The 6,325-nt window shown below is 55.4% G+C and overlaps 1 long non-coding RNA gene across 1 annotated transcript; it reads right to left on the bottom strand.

Moving 5' to 3' along the window:
• Positions 1–3,447: 3,447 nt before the first annotated feature.
• LOC144283933 (uncharacterized) lies at positions 3,448–4,958 on the bottom strand. Its single transcript, XR_013352424.1, has 3 exons — positions 4,922–4,958; positions 3,829–4,022; positions 3,448–3,589 (listed from the first exon to the last, which is right to left on the bottom strand). It is a non-coding gene; the product is annotated as an uncharacterized LOC144283933 (long non-coding RNA).
• Positions 4,959–6,325: the final 1,367 nt, after the last annotated feature.

The following is a 6,325-nucleotide window of genomic DNA, read 5'->3' as shown; positions in this document are numbered from 1 at the left end:
TTCTTAACACACATTGCAGACTTATGGACAAATGGGGCACACTCTCTAGTCTCAAGGAACCTACTAGATCTTCAATGAAACAATTCTGTATACATCACTTCTATATTTTCTCCATATATAATTTTACTCAGCAAAGTTATTTGCTTTTAAAGAACCAAGGCCAATTGTGAAAACTGCAGCAAAGTATTTTCATCAAATGAGACAATGAAGTATGCAAGAAACATAGAGAATCCATAGGGGTTTCTCCAGTGAAATACCACCATACGACTATTAAAATGACTCATTGTAGGTTTTAGGCCTCCAAACCTGTAATAAAAAAAAAAGAAATATTTTCTGTTGTTTTTAGTTACTAAGTGTATGGTAATTCATTATAGTGACAATAGGAAAGTAGTGGAAAACTCAAGAGAACACTCTGGTGGGAATCCCAGGATGAGAGCCAAGAGACATCTCCATGCGACAGGGAGCAACATGCACAGCTGGCAACAATATTGGTTGTGACACCTCAGAAATCTCTGAGACAGAGTTCTACAAGATGATGAGATTGATGGACATACCTGATCAGACTGAACTTTTTAAGAGGGTCGAACAATAGGCAGAGAGCTTAGGATTGAAACACAGAAAAGGGGGAAACAAAATCAGATATATTAAAAAAGAGAAAAGAATGAGCCCTGGGGAGAATGTCACGTCGAGCAGGACAGGAACTCTGTAGCGCTCTCTAAACAGCACCACTTCCAAAGCAAGCACTGACCACGGCTGTGCCTGAACACCCAGGGGATAAGGCTGGGGGCAGGGGTGAGGGGTGGGGAGATGTGCTTGTCTACTCTGACAGTTGGGGTTGGTGGTCCCTATTCATGGAGCTCAGGTTCCCTCCCCAAGTAGCTCTCCCTTCTCTTTTTATCTGCTCCATCTCTACTCTATCCTCATTTCAGGGAGTTAACTGGGCTATGCCTGGTTTTCCCTCTGAACGCCTCCTAGAAACCCTCTCCACATAGCAAGCTGCGGCCATTTCCGGGCATCCTTGGTCCACCAGAACCTCCACAAAGTTTTTAAAGAACACTTGGGGGCCCAGGGATCACTCGCCTCCCTGAAGACGATGGAGAAAGTTATCCTGAACTGAAGCATCCTCAGAATTATCTGCTTCAGCTCAGACCCTGAGAACCGATAGTGTCAAAACTTGAAATCCAACCAGGCTTCCCATGACCTAACTGAATCTCTAATAAAACTTTATGAGAGCTCCTGTAGGTCCAGATAACTCCTGTGATGAGCGGGAAGACATAGGGATTTTGTTCTTGGATGGCCAGAGTCGTCAAATGTTTTGAGTCTACTTGGGAACCAAGGAGCAGCTCTTGTCTTCCTGGAGAGGTTTCAGTTGACACCTGCCCAAATATCCTTAGAATTTTGTACTTCAGCTCAGCGTCAGGGAACCACCATTGGGCAATCTCAGCCAGCCTGAGTCCCTGGAAATGTTTAAAGTCCTCTCCTTGTTCCAAAAAAGGGGAACTTACCTTTGAAGGCACCGGGTGGTGACTGCCCACCTACTCCAGCAACTTCAGCACTTCCTGGTTTCACCCAAAAGCAGTATGAAACTCCTATGCTGGCCTTTGTCACCCCTGCTGGTCTGGTTGACAGAGGCTCACACTCCAACAGCCCAGAGCCTCTATATGCAAATATGGTTACCTGGACCTCCAGTGGTTGGATGGAAGAGGTGGAAGAAGGGCAATGGGATGCTAAGGCTAAGAAAATGCTGGGGTTTATTGGGAGTCATAGCATGGTTCATGCACCCTGGCTGTGAGTCTGGCTCCTGCCTTCTCTGCATGCACCCTGGGCTGGCCAAATACTTGAAATCTGATGGGTATCATGTGGGTGGCTCATGGTGGCTGCAGCCCAATGGAAGCTTGCCCTCCCCTGGCATTTCACTGTTTTCTATATTTTCCATTTTTCTTTAACCTTTAACCTGTATAATGGCTTATGAGTTTTATTGTAATAAAGGATAAGTTAACTTCACACAAAATTGACTCTGATGCTTTTAAATGCTACATTGTTGTACTTAGGTCCTTCACAGTGTGGCAGGCCCGGAGCCCACGGCACCGGGGGACACAGCCCAAGATCCGGTGCTCCCCCCTTCCACCTCCATTCTTTAAAGCTCCCCCACTGGGATATGCACACAAATTCCCAAGATCCCCCATTACTTGGACCTAGTTGGTATGACTTTCTATGCCACAGGCTACCTGTTTTGGCCTTATGAAATAATTTTCTTGAACAGAACATGGGGCTCAGAGCCTGAGATACCCCAGGAAGATGTTCCTGATATCTTGTCATTTGACAAGGAATTTGAGAAATATGTACCAGAATCTCCCAACTTCTTAGGTTTGTTGTAGGAGACTTGGCAGTATTAATTGCTTTAATAGCGTTAAAGTCACTGTGATCGTCCTCCAATCATTACATTGCTCTTGATTATTACTTTTACTATTATGTCTCTTATTATGGATTGTTCATGGGTGGTTGTTATAAAACACTGACTACATTTTCTATTCAAGAGGAGGGTCTGATATTTGGAGACCATTTCTGATTGTTCCCCAGAAGACTTTTACACAACGAGGCTACAGTTCTCCCACTCCACTGCTTGGTTTCCTTTCATGCGGAAACCCTCTCAGCATGTTCCACATTCCTCTCCTGAGGCATATACCCTCCATGAGGGCAGGGAAGCCAAGTGGATAATGTCCCCAGGTTGGCAGATCCTAGAAAAATGTACACGTTCCGTCCAGAGATCAGCACCATTCCCTGTAGACCTGGGAGAGTCACACAACCCTCCTTGCCTCACTAGAGCCCGCATAAAATTTCTAATGTCATTTGGGTGCCCTGCAACTGCTCTTGCAATCCAAAAATACTGGAAAACAAATTAGCAGGGGCCTGATTACCCTCAAAATTTTGCCGCGGCCCGGCGGCAGGAGTGACCTGATGTCCTGTGTCCTCCCGTCCTCTGCCTTTCCCAGGGGAGCACCGGATCCTGGGCTGTGTCCCCCGGTGCCCTGGGCTCCGAGCCTGCCACACTGTGAAGGACCTAAGTACAATGTAGCATTTAAAACCATCAGAGTCAATTTTGTGTGAAGTTAACTTATCCTTTATTACAATAAAACTCATAAGCCATTATACAGGTTAAAGGTTAAAGAAAAATGGAAAATATAGAAACAGTGAAATGCCAGGGGAGGGCAAGCCTCCATTGGGCTGCAACCACCACGAGCCCTGCGTTGGGAGCTGGGGCGAGCTCAGGGGTCGAAGACAGTTGTTCCGGATGCAGGTGGCAGCTCTGGCACTCTGGGGACCCCGATTGCAGGTGCCGGGGCCTGCTCCTCCTCTGGGGTGGCCGCGGGTGCAGGGGGCTCCTCCAGGGCTGAGCAGTGAACTAGAGCAGTGACCACTATCTGCAGGGGCTTCACCTCCCCAGCAGGCGCTTCAGCGCGGGCCGAGCCCTCAGCCCCAGCAGCCGGGACGGCCTGGATCCCCGCAGGCCCCGACGGGGCAGCAGTCCCCATGGTCAGAGCTGGGACTTGCTCCTGAGCTGCTTCAGGGTGTTTTCCTTGGGCTGAAGCTGTAGCTCCAGGAAGGCAAAGTATCCCCATTAGGACGGACGTTCCACGTGCCTCCCAAGTCAAGACCACTCTTCCCACTGCTCCACGTGCGTGAGGGCATGAGCCCTGGGAGGTGTCCCCAGGCTGCAGCCCTTGGGGTGAAGTGTGAGCCCACCCCCTGCTCCCAGCCCAGCTGCATGGAGGCTGGATCGGCGGGGCCCACCCTGTCCCCAGCTCAGTCACCCCCAGGCCTCCTCACCCCCAGCCTCTGGCTCCACTGTATGGAGGCGTCTGAATTGCTGGAGGTTACGCCGGGCACGGAGTTCCACGTCTGAACCTGGCATGTGCTGTCTTAGGAATTGCAGAATTTTCATAAGGGAGGGAAATTCGGGGAGCTGACAAAAGTCGTCCCCATAATAATCCAGCCATATTTCCAGCATGCAGGAGATGGCCCTGTGGAGGGACAGGCGGGCACAGGTGTCAGAAGACAGGGCTCTGTCACATGCAGGTGCCCCGGGGAAGCCGTGCAGGACCCGGGGACCTGGCCTCCCGTGCGGGGTGTCAGAGGCCAGTCTTGCTCCTTGTGCCCCTGCCACCTGGCGGTCCTGCCTGCCACAGGCCTGCTCCCTGAGGAGGGGCTGATATGCAGCCTCTGTTCTGGGGAGCCCACGCCCAGCGGGGTGACCACCACCGTCTCTCCTGGGGAAGCGGGACTCCCTCCTCAGCCTGGTCCCTGCCCACCTGCCCCTTGAGTCCACCGGCAGGCGTCCGGGGACTGGGGGCGTCTGGCCTGTCATTGCCCTCACTGCACACACTGTCGCTCTGGGAAGCTCCAAGGCAGGAGGGCTCGGGCTCTGTGTCCTGCCAGGCCTTGCCAGGAGCCGCCCAGGACCGCCACCTTCCCTCCTGTGGCTCTGGCCTGCCTCCCTCCAGAGGGGCCCCCGGGGGTGTCCTTCCACTGACTCTAATCTCTCATCTCCCACAGGGTGGGGGCCGCCTGGTCTGGAGGCCTCACCAGCCCTCCTGAGCACCTGCTGTGCCCCCTGATCCAGGTGCCACCAGATTGGGGAGTGCAATGCTCCCCACCCCCTCTGCTCTGGGCCCCAGGTGTGGGGCAGAGAGAGGGTTGGGGGGCATGGAGAAGTTCTCCTTAGGGGTCCCAGTGTCTCCCACCAAGACCGCACCCCATCCTGGCTCTCCTGCCCTCTTTTCCAGAAGGGGCCTTAGACCTTTACTCTGTCACAGGAATTGCAGATGTGTGAGGTGAGGGTGCAGCCGCCCCCCCGCCCCACAGCCCCTTTGCTGCCCTCCTGGAGAGGGAAGGCCCTCCTGCAGGAGCCGGAGTCACTCACAGTTTCCAACGCTGGACCGTGTCGTCGTCACCACATGCAGCTACTATGTACCCATATCTAGAGGAGGGCGGGGGCATCCCATGAATCGTCCTGTGGACATGACATCTCATCATGGGGGCTGTCACCCTCTGACCCTGACTAGGCCGGAGCCCCGGGGGCCGTCAGCTCTGTGCGTGGGGCCACGGGCAGCTCCCGGAGAAGCGCCCGCACCTGCTGGGGCCTCCTGAAGGCTTGAGCATGAAAGGGCTCGGCGAGGCCCATGGCCCATAACCGAGTGGGCCCGGGGTGCCCCGGGGTCCCCCGGTCTGGTTGCCCGAGGACACAGACCCCCGATAGACTCTCAAACCTCCCTTTCAAATGGGAAACAGGCCGCTCAGGACCCTGGTGATGGCGGGGAGGAGGCCCAGGCCTCGTGATGGGGGAGGAGGACGGCTGCTGAGCACAGGCACAGCCCCTCTGGCTGACCCGCAACAGGCCAGGCCCCGGGGCTGCCCTCCAGGACCCCGCTAGGCCCTGGGGGACCCTGCTCCAGGCGGGGGTGCAGCCTGAGGCCGGGAAGCTCACACCATCCCCAGCCTCCCTAGCAGCAGGTGGCCCAGCCCTGGGCTGCGGAGGGGCAGGTGCTCACTCGGTGAACAGCAGGTCCAGCACCTCCTCCGTGGTGGCGAATCCACGATAGTCGTCTAAGAAGCTGCAAATGGAGATGACGTCCCTGCGCTGCAAGGCGAGCAGCAGTTGTCGGTCTTCGTGCCCCAGCAGCTCCGTCCGGCTGAGCTTCTTCGGGACAATCTGATGCTCCTTCCCGGCCGCGGCCCCAGCACCCTGAGGTGGGACAGAGGGGACGTGCAGCCTGCAGGGAGCCGCCGGGAGACCTGGGATCCCGCCCCGGCAGGCCCTGCGCTGGGGCCCCGTGGGCTTGAGGAGCTGGGGCTCCCCCTCCCGCTCAAGCTCCCTGCCTGTCTCTTACACAAACAGGACCAACTATGCAATAAAGAAACAATCTCAGAGGATAAATGTTCAAAATATTTGGATCAATACGAGGACCTCAAGAGACACAGAGAGAGAGACCGAGAGAGGCAGCCACACAGACGGAGGGAGAAGCAGCCCGTGCAGGGAGCCCAGGCGGGGCTCGATCCTGGGCCTCGGAGATCAGGCCTGGCGGAAGGCAGGCGCTAACCGCCGGGCAACCAGGCCTCCCCTGAGGGCTCTATTCTGATGTTCCCACACATCTGTGCGCAGGGACTCTGCATCTGGCCCAGGCAGGGGCAGGGCCATGGGGGCAGGTGTGGGGAGGAGGGGATCCAGACTCATGTGGGAGCAGGAGTGTCGGGGGGCCCAGGGGGTAGCAGGCTGGCTTCTGGGACCCGGGGCCCTTCCTGCCGCATCAGGGCCCGGGTGTCGAGG

The sequence above is a fragment of the Canis aureus genome, chromosome 15 (assembly GCF_053574225.1).
Source record: "Canis aureus isolate CA01 chromosome 15, VMU_Caureus_v.1.0, whole genome shotgun sequence".
Lineage (NCBI taxonomy): Eukaryota > Metazoa > Chordata > Mammalia > Carnivora > Canidae > Canis > Canis aureus.
This window is presented reverse-complemented; position numbering and strand designations above follow the sequence as displayed.